Below are 15,680 nucleotides of genomic sequence, written 5' to 3'. Positions count from 1 at the left end.
ACCTCGGCCCTGCAGGCTATGGCAGCCCAAGGTCCCGCCCTAGGATCTCCACCAGTTCTACACTCACTTCCTTGTGCCCTGGCTGCCTCTGTGCTGTGAGGTCTTGTTTGGTCTCATCGCCCCAAGGCCCAGAGCTCAGACCATTCACCCATGACCCGAGAAGTCCAAACCCACAAAATGCTTGATTTTATGATTTTACTGAGGAACTGGAGGGAGGAGGAAGAGTGTCACAGAGAGGGTCAGGTCCTGCGGCATTTGTCTCTTTTTCTGCTCTCCTTCCCCTCCTCCTTCCTTTGCTTTTCCAGAGCAATGAACAAATTATACCTGCCCAGCCTCCCTGAGCCTCATCTAACTGCAGCGATTTAGTGCAGTGTTATCTAGTCATTTGGGCTGCCATCACAAAACACTGTGGCCTGGGTAGCTGGTCGACAGCCTTTCTTTCTCATAGTTGTAGAGGCTGGACAGTCCAAGATTGAGGCCCCAGTGCACTCGTTGTCTGGTGGGACCTGCTTCCCGGTTCGTAGACAGTCTTCTCACTGTCCTCGCCTGGTGGAAGGGGTGAGGAGTCTCCCTCTTTTATAAGGACACAAGTCCTACTGTAAGGGCCCCACCCCCCCTCATGACCTAGCCCCCTCCCAAAGGCCTTACCTCCTAATACCATCAATTTGGGGGTTAGGATTTCCACATAGGAATTTGAGGGGAATACAACTATTCAATCCATAGCAGGCATATTTCTAAACAAATACAGTTTTCTTCCTGGAGGAATTCTGTTACCCTCTCCTAAGGAAATAGAAACGTCATCTTTTACTCGTGTTTAAACAAAAATGCACCCTTGGGGCAGGACAGTCCGTGCAGACATCTGGGTGAGCCTCAGTGGTGAGCGGGGAGGCGATGGTGAGGGCTCGGAGGACAGGGCCTGTGGGAACAGACGCCCGTCCCCAGCAGAGGCAAACTGGGCCAGAACTGGGTTCTTTGCAGCTCGCCAAAGGAAGCGGTTGCCTTCCCCAGACTGCAGATCTGACTTTCTGGCCATGGGACTTTGTAACCCATCAAAAATGTAAGAAGTAGACAAATTATATTACACAGGGTTGGTTCAGGCATGAAAAGTGAACAAGACCTGTGACGGGGTCAACACATATGGGAAGATGGCTCAGGTAAGAATGTACACACGCCGCCATGAAGGAGACCAGGAGCTCATCGCCCTGGGGGTCACGGTGAGGCTCTGGGCTGTGGCGGGAATTTTGAGGAGCAGGAGAGGCTCATGCCACTGGCTGCAAGTGACTGGCCTTTGGGACCTGTCGTTTCCAAAGATGCCCGCATTCCTCATTTCTCAAAATGGTATTCATGTCTCACCTTTGTCAGAAGAGCTTTTCTTCTACCCAAATGCTCCTCGCTGTCCCTTACTTCCTCATTCTTTTTATTCGTCCTTTGAAGTCCTCCTCAGCTTTTGGCTGCTCCTCCTCTGCCTTCCTGATCTCCTCTTGCCTGTGGTCAGAATGACTGGCCCTGTTCTCATTGCGTACCCAGCACATGGCCTTGGGTGACAATGGCCACTTCCTCCTTTGGACTCTCAGGGAGCTGTGTAAGACCACCTTACCTATCCTTAAATCCACTCTCAGCCCTATCTGGTGGCTTAGGCAGTGTCTGGCATACAATAAATTCTCCACATATCTTTTTGTAAATATTCACCAGAGGATGTGCTTATTGATGAGAGAGAGGGAGAGAGAGCGAGAGAGAGAGGAACATTGATGTGAGACAGAAACATTGATTGCTTGCCTCTCGTACGTGCCCCCAACAGGGGATCGAACCTGCAGCCTTTCGGTGTATGGGATGATGCTCCATCCAACCGAGCCACCCGCCAGGGCTCCACATGTGGTTTAAAAATCCATTCACTGTGATTCTGAAGTGACGGAGAGTCTCATTCAGCTACAAGTCTGGTCACTCCAGACCATGGTATTTGTGACAGGCAGTTTGCCCTCTTGGAATTTCCATTTCCCACTTGTGGATGAGGAAGAAAGAGCTCAAGAAAGGGGCTCTGTGAATCCTTATTTTTACTTTGTTCTTGTAGAACTACTTGCTTTCTGCTTGCCATGCTGCTGTGATTAATGGGGAAAGTGATGGAGAATTTTCTTCAATTGCAGAAAAGTGGAGCATCTTAAAGGGCCAGAAATGTCCCCCCCACACCTCCCCTGGAACAAGAATTATTTGGGGAAGGAGTGAATAGACTGCAAAGTCAGCTAGTCTAAACTCCATCCCTGGGAGAAAGGTCTTCTTTCTTTTGAGCACCTGTGGAACATGTCTCCGCAGAGAGCTCATCATTGTGGGAAAAGTCTTATTGCTAGAAGGTCCTTACTTTCACAGAGCTGAACTCTCTAAAACACTCCTGCTGGAGCTGGAACTGCCCTCTGCAACAGCCCAGAATGCTGACTGGTTCTCTAGACGACAGCCCTCAAAGAGAGCTCAAAGAGAGAACCAGCCCTCCTGGCTCTCTGGACCACCCCTCCATTAATCTCTGACCCAGACCTAACATGAAGAGCAGTCTCCCACCCCTTCCTTGAGTGACATGGTTTTCGGATGCCCTGCCTTTCTGGCTCTCCACTTCTGCATAAATCATTTGTCACTGTCTTAAAGTGTCACAGCCAGTAGTGTACATAACACTCCCCAGGAAACAAGACCTCTTAGCTGGTGGTTCCCAGACTGCGTCACTGGGGGCTCCTGTCTTTCCCCTCTCCAAGTGGGCCTTTTGTTTGGAAACACTCTGCTAGTTGATCTCGCTGAGTAAACCCGTCTACAAATCCCATTATGTTTGAATTCCTCGGCCTGGCTTTCACGGCCCTGGACCCCTCTGCAGTCTGTGTCTGGTCCACTCTCCCAGCCTCACTTCTTGTCATTCCTGTATTAGCCAGTACAGGCTGCTGTAACAGATACCACCAGCTGGGCAGCTTAAACCAAAGACATCTTTTTCCTCACAGTTCTGGAGGCTGGAAGTCCAAGATTGAGGTGTCAACAAGGTTGGTTTCTTCTGAGGCGTCTGTCCTTGGCTTGTAGATGGTTGACTTCTCCCTGTGTCCTCACATGGCCTTCCCTCTGTTCGTGTCCTCGTCCTGGACCAAATTTTCTCTTCTTCTAGGGACATTGGTTGTATTAGATTAGCAACCACCCTAATAACCTTATTCTACCTTAATTACCTCATTAAAGTTCCTATCTATAAACACAGTCACATTCTGCAGTACTGGAGGTTAGGGCTTCAACATGGGAATTTGGGAGGGCACAATTCTGCCCCTGACATTCTCTACCCTACCTTTGTCCAGTTAAGCTGATTTTACCTTGTCTTCTTAGAACATAGCCTTTATTTTTAGTTCTGATGCCTCTGTTCCTCTGCCTCTTGCCCTGCCTCCCCTACTTCTCTTTCAAGGCCAGTCTTCCAAGAAGCTTTCATGCCAAGTGGTTGTCCAGCCCATTTAGACCCACAAAGATGGAGAACTCCCTTCCTCCCAAGCCAGCCTGTTCTGCTGGCTCAGACAGCATTCCATTCTAGCAACATAGTCCCAGAAAGGACTCACGTTTCACAAACCGAAGGTGCTCTTCCTTCGAATTCAGATAAAATGATCTCTCGATTAAAAGAAAAACAAAGCATCTCCAGATAAAATGAGAGCTGAGTAGCATGGGGGGAAATAAATCTGAAATATCCCAGAAGTTGAAAACTAGTGAAACTAGATGCCTGAAACCTGTCTACTCTGAGATACTGTTCTTGGGGGGCAGTCTCACCCAGAACTTGGTCCTCTTTCTATGTTGTGAACACCCGGACATTTCTTAATTGGTTCCCTGTACTTCAGGAGTATTGCCACCCACGTTCCCTCTGCAGGACAGGGCTCTCCTAGACTTGACTGCCAAGATCCCTCAGTCAAAGCAAAAGCAACAGAGCCCACTTTTCTCTCCACTCCACTCTGCAGTTCCACCCCAGCATGCACACACTCCAACACACACACACACACACACACACACACACACACCCCTCCTAGAGCTTCAGCCTTGTATACCGTCTTAATGCTGTTGCTTAGCAACCAGTAAGGGAAGTGTGATAGCACCTCCTAGCACTGTCCATGGAACACAGCAGACAATACAAACAGTTCCCTGGCTTCTCTCTGCAACTAGAGGGAGGTAGCTGTCAGAGGTGGCCAGCATTATGCTCCCTGGCTTATCATCCAGGGGGCCCAAATTGGTTGCTGCTTTGCTTTTACTTGGCATTGGGTAATGTCTTTGTGGGGGCGGCTGGGTAGGTGGTTCTTGAAGGGCCGGATCTCTCTGCTTGCACTTGTTCTCAGGATGCCTGTGATGCAGAAGGGCAGCTTGCAGAATCCTCTCTGCTCCCACGCAGCCCTGCCCTGCACCAAGCCCGTGTCCCACCAGCCACGGTGTTTCCTGCAGTCTTTTCCATTTGGAGGTTGTTCCACAATGCTGCGGCCCTGCTCTGCCCTGGCCCCCTTCTTGAAGCCATCTGTGCTTCTGGTCCCTGGTTCCTCTGTCTTTTGGATGCAACTCCACACTGCTGGACAGCCCCCTACTCCTCAGATCACCCACGTCCCTCCCCAATCTCTGTCCCTTACATTCCTTACATCCCAGCCTCAGACCACTGGGCCGGATGCCACACAGGTGGCATCTGAGGTCCACCTGCTCTCTGTTGGTGTTCTGATCAGGGAATTCCCAGATGTTGTCTAGCATGAAACAGCAGAGAAGGCTAGAGGGTCTAGAATCTGAAAACATACATTTCAATTCTAGATCCTTTTTTCTTTTGTCTTGACTATGTGATTTAGGTCAAGTTTTTCTAACTTCTCTGAATCTTTGTTTTCCAAGGGGATGGGAGTATTTACCTCACTCAGTTATTATGATAATTATATAAACTAACAAATAGAAGGAACCCAGCAAAATACACAGCATACAGTTGGGGAACTCCAGTCCCTTTCTGTCCTTGCACCTCTCCTTCTGTGTTCTTCCTTCGGCACCTGCTCTTCCTCAGGCAAAAACTGGTCTGCTGGCTGGATTCTCCGAGGCAGTGCCACGTCATGACAAGTCATTGGCCGGGAGGCAGAGGGTCAGTTCGAGGTCGACCACTTAGTACCTCTGACCTTGGGTCCTGCACTCAGCAGCCCCCAGGTTCCTTTTGCTCACCTGGGAAATGGGACTAAGAACACCTGGCTTGTCTAAGGCAGAGTTGCTGTGAAGCTCAAAGGAGATAATAAAGTCTGTTAATGTCCTTTACACATGTCAAAGTCTTTTACAGATTTAGAGATAAGAGTTCTCTCAGACAAACCTGGTCCTACCCCTCCACCTTGTAAAGTGAAGGAATTAGAGTCCAACATGTCTCAAGTGCCCTGAAGTTCTAGAACTGTGGCACACTGAGAGATGACAGCCACTGGCCCCCAAGGCCTCAGCAGACAGAACCGAATCCTTCTTCAGAGACACAGTATTTGTCTTGTGACTGTGAGAATAATTTGCCTAGATATTTCTACTCCCTAATCCCTAGGGTCCCATGAGCGAGCTGGCTGGTTATCACCCAGTCAAAACCTCACCCAGGAACATTCTGGAGGCTTCTTATAGCTCTGGCTTGGGAATGCATATGGCCCTGTCCTTTCAATAAGGAAGCTGAATGAGTCAGAACATGCCCACAGAGTGACAGAGGTACCTGGGAAGCAACCACTGGCGCAGGTGTGCGAAGCGGTACTTCCCCGGTGGCAACGTGCTTAGTAGTGGCCTGAAAAAGAGCTGAATTTGCAAATACTTGAAATAAGAGATATTAACATATGTAACATCAGTAATTTACAGTAATTTAAGTAAAAGTAGGACCAACAAATAGAATTTGGATATTATCGAAGTCTTGAAGATGGGGAGGCTGGCTAAGGATGAACAAACATTCCAGAGATATCTGCATCCTCTTCAGTGAGATTTCCTCCGGGCAATTGTGGAGTCTCCTTATAGAGGATCCCAGCAGGAAATGCGGGTGATGCCAGCCGTTCTTAAAGCTCTGGCTTGGCTTGGAAGAAGGGTGCAGCTTCACTCAGGGACTGTACTGCCACTGCCCTCTCTAATCCCATGACTTCAGGGGGAAGATGAAAAGAGCCTTCTGTTAAAAAGTTGGGAACTCCTGCTGTATAATAAGGTTGCAAGAGGTCAGATATAATGCAAGTGTCAAAGATTAGCCACAGTACCACTGACTCCTTAGAAATATAGCTATTTGGTGGGGGAGGGGCAGTAGAGAGACAGATGTGGTCTCTGCTCTGACTGGATTCATGGGATAATAATCAGAATTAGAGAATGTCAAATTGGAAAGGACTTGGCAATTGTCAAGTCCAACCTTTATAGTAACATAAGAGAATGGTCACCAACATGTTAACAGTGGTCAGTCAATTTGGGGTTTTGGAAATGTGGGTGATTGTTATTTTCTAGGTTGTTTCTTTTACTTTTTTAAATAAAAATGCAAAAGTAAGAAAACAGGAAAGTGACTTGCCTAAGGCCTGTGTTGTAGCAACATGGAGGCAGCACTTGCCTGGCCCCCAAATCTGCTGACTTTCATCCCTTGTCTCAAGGGGATGGGGTGGGGGTGGGGGTTCTGTCTGAGACTAGAACTGGGCTTCTAAAAAGATCTCTTACCATAAGAATATAATCATGCTGTCCATTAGTCTTCACCATTTAAAATTTAACTTTAAATTATCCACATCTTAAAATTTCTAGGATAATTTTATAAACCTTTTCTTCTGAATAAAACATAGGCTTATTCTACAGGAAAAGTTAAAAATAAAATGTCAGTTGTAAGCAAATCTCTCAGCCCACACCTGGTTCTAAGGGTTAAAACCACCCACCGAAGGATAATGTGGAAATGGAACCTGTGTTTGGTTTTCTTATCCTGCATCCCACGTAGCCCATCACTTTAGGAAAGAGGAACACAGCTAATGGGGTGGGCAGAATGCTGTGAATACCGTCCCCCACACAGGCCCCTGTCTACAGCCTTTGTTCCATGGTTTTGCTGATACATATGACTCAGTCTGCTGTTTGGGCTCCGCCTTCCCTGCGCTCTGCTGTGCCTGCCATAGGTGACTCAGGGGGCCCTCGGGTCGTGCTGCCTCTCATCAACCCAGCTGACCAAACTCCCTTCTGTGGGTCTGAGCCCTGAGATCCTCCGCCCTTCCCAGCTTTCAAAGCACCGGTTAGTATAGGATGCTGTCACCCCCACCATCCCATTTTTTTGAAGAAAGTGCTGTGCATTTATCTTGACAAACTGCCAAAGTGCTTTTGCCGTCCACCTACTCACCTATAAAATTCGTAGTCTTCAGCACATGCCTGATGGCCAGAAGGCCAAGGAAAGGTCAAAATGTGTTCCTGTGAACAAGAAAAACAAAAGACAGGAAAGCCTCCCAATCACCTCTATTCTTGTAAATGCCTGTGAGAGCAAGCACATGATATGCTTCGTGTGGCCAGAGGGTGGGTCACCTGGGCCAGCCCACACTTGCGGACTTGTTGTGGCTGGAAGAGTCACGGTAGGAATTGCAATTTTTTTGCAGGCACTTTATTTTGAACTCAAGGGAATAGTAAAATGTCCCAGCATTTTCTACAATGAAAATAACAAAAAGCATTCAAAAAGAAGCATGGGGTCTCCTTCTTCTAAGCCACTGAGGCCACAGTCACCTCAAGGAGCGAGAGAGGTGGCACACTGCCTGTGCCTGGGGCTGCTGACCTAGGCTCAGGATTAAAGGGGATTTAATGCCAAAAATATTTCTGTAGCAGCCACTATGAAAGAGGCCCAGAAGGTCTACAGCACAAATTTGCCATGAGCATGAACCAGGCTGTGCTTTATCAGATGCCCAAGATAAAGGCAATGTGGTTACTACGTCAAGCCAGTGAGACACCCCGAGTATGGGGGTTGTTGTGCCCTGTGTAAGAAGGTACTGTTGTTTGCCAGGACATCTTGGATGGAGGGCCCATCGCTTGCCCATCTGTGGTAGGATTTTTCTCCCTCCTTCCACTTTCTTCTCATGGAATAGGAAGGGCCCATCTTGGCCTAATTGTACATGGTGTTTCTGAGTATGAGGAAGCAAAGTCCCTAATGCACTTGCTCACATGTGAGTTCTCTCTCTCTCTCTCTCTCTCTCTCTCTCTCTCACACACACACACACACACATACACACACAGAGTCATATTTTGGTCAACACACCCCCATCCTACCCTGTAGTGGCAGATGAGACCAGTTTTGGAACCAATGAGGCATGTTAGTGGTTGGGTGGTTCTAGGGGGATGTTGCTTTGGGGGTGTGATCTCCCACAGTCCATCTGCTCCGGAAGGAATAGCCTGGGAACACCAACTCGTTTAGCCTGTCAGTCACTGAAATCTGACCAAGGGTGGCTTTGGAAGACTTTCCCCGAGAATAGGAGAAATACAACGTCAGTGGATACAAGCCTACTACTGAGGATGAAGTGAGGAAAGGAAGGCACCACACACCTGTTAGTATCATAGTCAGTACTCTTAGAGTTGCAGGTGATGGGAACCCCAAAGAGGGGGTTTGCTGGCTACAAACTCAAACTAAAGGAAGATTCGGGAAGCCGCTGAACTCAGAGATGACTGTAACTGGAAGCTTAGACACGACCAAATGTCTCTGTGGGTAATCCCTTTGCCTCTTTGGTCCTCTCTGCATGTTAGCTTCATTCTTTCAGGACAGCTTTGGCAAAAGACAGGGGCGCATAGCTGCTGATGGCATCCAAGCTCTCATCCATAGCCTTTTCAACCACAGGAAAAAGACTTTCCCCTAAGATAAAGTTTTTAAAATGCCAAGGAAGAACTATGATTGGTTTAGCTAAGATCATGTGTCCAGGTTGGACCAATCCCCCCAGCCAGGAGGGTGAGGAGCCATGTTTGCCCTCGTTTGAGTAATGCATCACATCTGTGGTCCAGACTACAGGGAAGAGGTAGGAGAGAGGGTCTACCACGATGGCAGCCTCCTTGAGCACTAGCCAGTTGCCATGGGAGGAGGAATACTTCCCTGCAAAGACTGTGGGTGAAATTTCTGCGAAGGGGGAGGAGATGTTGCAGGCAGACAAAACAATTGTGGTCCCCAGCAATAAATTCGCAAGCTTTGGTCATGTAGCAGTTTGTGATCTGTGGCGAGCAGATATGTGAATCTGTTGGGAGGGTCATTAAATTTGAGGAACAATAACATCTAAAGTGCTTGGGAATTGGTGATGTATAATTGTGTTATGGCTAAGAACTAAAGGAAACTTTGCAGAGAAGACAGGCAGCAAGCTCATGAATTGTACGTCAATAAATCGTTTACATACTGCTAGACTGTTTGACAATGGTTAATATATAAAAGAGATAACTGAGCTTGCCTTCCTGGTCAGGTTGGCCTATTTATAAGATTTAACAGACCAAGTCACATGTTTACAGGTTGTTCTTTCTTTCCTGGGCTTGAACGCAATGTCAATATTAGGGACAGTCTTCTCACAGAGTCATCCCTGGTTTTTTATTGTGCTGCATGTGTCTGAAATTGAAAACTGACCTTGCCCTTCTATCTTGGGTGAATGATGTTCTTAGAGTAAATGGCTATTTTTGATTCTGCCTCTTAACTCTTTGGACTGTGCTTTACTCTTGTTCAAAGGGAGTCTTAATGTTTTAATACGGGTGGGTACATAATAATGGCCTGCCAAAGATGTCTGTGTCTCATCCAAAAACCTGTGAATATGTTAATTTATATGGCAAAAGAGACTTTGCAGGTGTGAATAAATTAAGAAAATTTGGAGTTGGGGAAATTATCCTGGATTATCAGGGTGGACCTAATGTTATCACAGGGTCCTTGTAAGAGTGAGATAGGAGGGTCAGAGCAGGCATGGACAGAAGGAAATATGACAACAGAAACAGAAGTTAGAGAGAGAGCGCGAGTTGAAGATGCTACTCTGTTGTCTTTGAAGATGGAGGAAGGGACCATGAGCCAAGGAATGCACAGTTTCTAGAGGCTGAAAAAAGCAAAGAAAAAGATTTTCCCCTAGAACCTCCAGAAAGAACATGACCCAGATGGCACCTTAATTTTGGGACTTCTGACCTCCCAAACTGTAAGACAAATTTGTGTTGTTTTAAGCCATGAAGTTTGTGGTAATTTGGTATAGCAACAGTAGAAAACTAATACAACTTACCTCTCTGGAAAGCAACTTGGCAACATGTACTTCAAGATACAAGAGTTTATGCTTCCAACTCAGTCATTCCACTTCTAGGACTCTCCCAATGAAACAATCAGATATGCAGAAATGTACTTATCTATTAAGAGATTCATTATAATATTATCTATAATAGCAAAACCTTGGAACCACCTGAAGACCCTACTGGTGGTCTTATCTTTATTTCAGTCACAACATTGTTCAAGTAAGAATACATGGCCCGCTGGGTCATGGCCATCCTCCTTGAAATGTCGCTTCTAGAGTGTGTTGTAATCACACGTGGGGATGGCCTGTGCTAGAAAATGACCAGGATGACAGTATTGCTGTTAATCTACTGATTCAACAAATACTGAGACCTGTGCTGGTTGGGGGTGGTATACAGGGTCCAAGGACACATGGGATTATGGGAGCTGTAGGATCCTGGCCAGAGGGTTGGTTATCAACACAAAGCCTTCTCAGGAAAGGTGATGTTCCACTTAAAACTTGAAGGATCAGTAGGAATGAGCTGCAATGGAAAAGCCAGCTCACGGAGTGCGGTCATTTCCCCATGCTACGCATGCATAGTGCCTGAACGTGTACTGCTCATCAGGAATTCAGAAGGCTCTGCAGTCTGAAGTAAAACTAATTGACTTCTTGTTAAAGAGCTACAGAAAAAAGCTGGAAACAACCTAGATACCTTTCAGTGTGTGATTGGTATAGCCATGACATAAAATACTGCTCAACAATAAAAAGGAATGGACTTGATACATGCAATAACCTGGATAGATCTCAAGGGCATTATGTGTTGTGAAAACAAGTCAATCTCAAAAGGTTTCATACTATATGATTCCATTTGTGTAACATTCTTAAAAGGACAAAAGTAGAGAGATAGAGAACAAATTAGTGTAGTCATGCATTGCTTAATAATGGACATGGTCTAAGAAGTGCATTGTTAGGCAATCTTGTTGTACGAACATCATAGAGTGCACTTCCAAAACCCTAGATGGTATAGCCTACTACACACCTAGGCTACATGGTATATCCTATTGCTCCTAGGCTACAAGCCTATCAGCATGTCATTATACAAAGCAACCTGAGATTAAATCAAGCACAAGATAAAATGATGCAACCAACAGTAGACATGAGATGTATGAGGCTGCTGCAGGCATAATGTGGCATACTGTTACAAAACTTTTCCTATAAGTAGAAAGAGTACACTCTGACTTCCAGTCAAGATGGAGGCATAGGTGGACCACTTCACCTCCTTGTGCGACCACAAAAAGGAATTACAACTAAATCTCAAAACAAATAACACCCAGAACTGTCAGAAAATTGAACTGTATGGAAGTCTGACAACCCAGGATTTAAAGAAGACACATTCATCTAGATGGGTAGGAGGGGCAGAGGTGCGGAGTTGGGGTGGAGAGGTGAGGAGATGTGTGTGGTGTGGTGTGGTAGGGCCACGGTGGCGGTGGAACGGGCACGGGCAGTCCCTCATTCATGTGTGGTGGGTAAAAACTGGCAGGATACCTTGGGATTGAGTGTTCCCAGCCCCAGTCCAAACTAGGATTCCAGTGCTGGGAAAATGAATCTCCATAATTCTGGCTGTAAAAATCAGTGGGGGTTGGGGTGGTGGGATAACACTGCCAGATTTTCAGAAAACTTCACTTAAAGGGTCCACATAGTTTTAAAATGTATGCAAACCTACCTACTCTGGGATTCAACACCAGGGCAACAGCTGGGAGGGTGCCAGTACATATGGGGAGTGGGTGAAGTGACTGGAAATGGGGCGAGTGCCAGGCAAGCCCCCAGAAGCCAGGCAGTGGCACAGTCCCCTCTCCAAGCCCTCCCCCCACACAGAGCCACAAAGCAGTGAAGTGATTTGCTCTACCCTGGCCATTACCTAAGGCTCCGCCCCACACAGTTTACAGGTGCCTTTTACAGGGAGCCAAAGCAACTCTACCTAATACACAGAAACAAACACAGGGAGGCTGCCAATTGAGGAGACAAAGAAATATGGCCCAACTTAAAGAACAGAACAAAAACCCAGAAAAAGAACTGAATGAAATAGAGATAGCCAACCTATCAGATGCAGAGTTCAAAACACTGGTGATCAGGATGCTCAAAGAGTACGGCAACAACATGAAGGAAGAAATGTAGGTTAACACTGAGTGAAATAAAGAAAAATCTACAGGGTACCAACAGTGAAGGGAAGGAATCCAGGATTCAGATCAACGATTTGGAACTTAAGGAAGAAATAATCATTTAACCAGAACAGAAAGAAGAAATAAGAATTCAAAAAAAATGAGGATAGCATAAGAAGACTCTGGGACATCTTCAAATGTGCCAACATCGAATTATAGGGATGCCATAAGGAGAAGAGGAAGAGCCAGAAATTGAAAACTTATTTGAAAAAATAATGAAAGAAATTTGGTGAAGGAAATAGACACACCGGTCCAGAAAGCACAGAGTGTCCCAAACAAATTGGATCCAAAGAGGACCACACCAAGACACATCATGATTAAAATGTCAAAGGTTAAAAATAGAGAATCTTTTAAAAAATTTTTTATTTATTTTTTAGAGAGAGGGGAAGGGAAGGAGAAAGAGAGGGAGGGAAACATCAATGTGTGGTTACCCCTCACATGCCTCCAACTGGAGGCCTGGTCCACAACCCAGGCATGTGCTCTGACTGTGAATTGAACCGGCAACCCTTTGATTGTAGGCCCGTGAGCAATCCACTGAGCTACACCAGCCAGGGCAATAAAGAGAGAATCTTAAAAGCAGAAAGAGAAAAGCAGAGTTACCTACAAAGGAGTTCCCAAAAGACTATCAGCTGATTTCTCAAAAGAAACTTTGCAGGCAAGAAGGGACTGGCAAGAAGTACTCAAAGTGATAAAAAGCAAGGACCTCAGCCTAGATTACTGTATCCAGCAAAGCTATCATTTAGAATGGAAGGGCAGATAAAATGCTTCACAGACAAAGCAGAGCTAAAGGAGTCCATCATCACCAAGTCATTATAACATGAAATGTTAAAGGAAGTTATTTAAGGAAAAGAAGATCAAAACTGTGAACATTAAAAGGGCAACAAATTCACAATTATCAATAACTGAATCTAAAAAAACAACCTAAGCAAACAACCAGACAGGAACAGAATCACAGAAATGGAGATCACATGGAGGGTTATCAGCTGGGAGGGGTAAGGGAAAGAATGGGGAGAAAGGTGCAGGGATTAAGAAGCATAATCAGTAGGTAGAAAATAGACAGGAGCATGTTAAGAACAGTATAGGAAATGGAGAAGCCAAAGAACTTATATGCATGACCCATAGACATGAACTAAGGGGGGGATTGCTGAAGGGAAGGGGGATACTGGGTGGAGAGGGACTAAAGGGTTAAATTGAGAGAACTATAATAGCATAATCCATAAAATATATTAAAAAAGTATAATTGGTAGGTACAAAACAGACAGGGGGATGTTGAGAATAGTATAGGAAATGGAGAAGCCAAAGAACTTACATCACCCATGGACATGAACTAAGGGGGGGATTGCTGGAGGGAAGGGGGTACTGGGCAGAGGGAAGCAAAGGGGGTAAATCGGGACAACTGTAATAACATAATCAATAAAATATACTTAAAAAAAGAAAGAGTACACTTTGAAGTAACCATAAAAAATAGTACAGTAAACACATACACCTGTGATAGAGTCATTAGTTATCATTATCAAATATTAGGTACTGTACATAATTGTATGTGCTACCCTTTTGCACGGCTGGAAGAGTAGTAGTTTTTTTACACCAGCATCGCCACAAACACGTGCGTAATGCATTGCTACACGCTGTTATGAAGGCTATGCCATCCCAGGCGGTGGAACATTTTTAGCTCCATTGTAGTTTTACGGGATCGCTACGGCATATGCTGTCTGTCATTGACTGAACCATTGCTGTTGGCGCGTGACTATAGTTGCAAAAAGCGGGAGGCGAGTATGGCTGTAAAGAGGTAACATAAGGCAGATCCTTCACGGTGATAGAACAGCTCTGTATCTTGACTATGGAGTAGTTACAAAATCATATACATGGGATAAAATCGCATGGAACCACACACACAAGTCCATGTTAAAAATGGTGAAAATGGAATTAGAGCTGTTGTCTCATCACAGTATTGTATCAATGTCATTTCCCTGGGTTTGCCGTTAAACTACAAGATGTCACCATTAGGGGGAAGGCGGGTCAGGGTACACGAGACTCTCTGTGCTCGTTTTGCAACTTCCCATGAATCTATAATGATTTCAAAATAAACTTTCTGGTTTTTGAAATTTGCACTCCGACCTCTGAAACCGCTGGTGGTGGGTTCAGTTGCTGACAGCACAAATTCATCGAATTACGCCAAGGATTGGATTATTTCAAGAGCCCTGGTCTCAGGAGAAGTTTAGACTTTCACACGGGGCCAGTGGTTCATTTAAAACACAAAACAAAAAAGATTTTTTAATCCTAAGAATTAACTAACACCCAAAATGCTGCCTTGACTCATGAGACCCATTAGCTCTGACGTCATCGAGACCTGCAACCAGAACTCCACTGTCAAATCTTTTTGGACACGTGTTAGGTTTCTGAGAAAACTTTGTTTACATGTAAACTTCACACCACACTGTCAATTTTTGTCTTAATAAAATTGTGTAGATTCATAAAAAACCAAAGAGCCACAGACTAAAATTCCTCTGCCTGGTGACACCACTTCTGTCCCCGAGAACTTTCGCCCCTCTCAAATAGTTCCAGGTCTATCTCAATTGGTGTTGAAATACTTCACGGTTCCCCCATCATTTCTAGGCATCGGCTCATGGCCACATGGGACGGAAAGGTGATGCCAGTGACTGACAGCAGAGGATCCCCTCCCAAATCTGGGAGGCACTAGGCCCGCCTGTGCCTGCCCGCTCCCTCAACAACCATCAGGAGCACCATTTCCCAGCCAACCGCCTGTGGGGAGATGGGCTGTGTTTGTGAGACACCCTGGACATGCTGTAAGAGCCCTACTTTCTTCTCTCTCCTCGACCAACTCTGGATGAGGGACCAGAAGTAGTCTGCAAACGGGCTAGAGGGAGGACAAGCCTTTGTAGAAGGGGAGATTTGGGTGAAGTGAAGAGGCAGCGCGTAGGTGCTCTGGCATAATGGCAAAAGCACAGGCTTGAAGTATCTATTATCTGAATGCATTCATTTATTCAAGCAGGTGTCTTTGTTTAGGCTGCTACCACAGAGAAACTATAGACTGGGCAGCTTAAACCACAGTTCTGAAGGCTGGGAAGTCCAAGACGAAGCCACTGGCAGGTTTGGTGTCTGATGAGGACTCACATTCTGGTTCATAGACAGTTTTCTTTTTTCTGTGCCCTCACTTGGTGGAAGGGGCTCAGGGCAATGAAACCCAATGCGGGGGTGGCAGCGGCAGGATTTCCCCTGGCACGATGCCCTAAAATGCTGCGAACTGCCCCTAAATAATGCCACATATGCTGTAAAAAAA

The 15,680-nt window shown here is 45.9% G+C and overlaps 1 protein-coding gene across 4 annotated transcripts in view; it reads left to right on the top strand.

The window, feature by feature from the left end:
- PTK2B (protein tyrosine kinase 2 beta) overlaps window positions 1-15,680 on the top strand; it is a 114,558-nt gene that overhangs the window by 16,933 nt on the left and 81,945 nt on the right. Inside the window, exon 2 of one of the 4 annotated variants that reach the window (XM_053910709.1) lies at window positions 14,996-15,186. The exons of the other annotated variants lie outside the window; for them this stretch is intronic. The gene's annotated coding sequence lies outside the window, so the exon portion shown is untranslated. The remainder of the gene's footprint in view (window positions 1-14,995; window positions 15,187-15,680) is intronic. 4 annotated transcript variants of the gene reach the window in all.

This window comes from Desmodus rotundus, chromosome 9, assembly GCF_022682495.2.
Source record: "Desmodus rotundus isolate HL8 chromosome 9, HLdesRot8A.1, whole genome shotgun sequence".
Classification (NCBI taxonomy): Eukaryota; Metazoa; Chordata; class Mammalia; order Chiroptera; family Phyllostomidae; genus Desmodus; species Desmodus rotundus.
The sequence above is the reverse complement of the archived record's forward strand: the minus strand, read 5'-3'. Positions and strand labels throughout refer to the sequence as shown.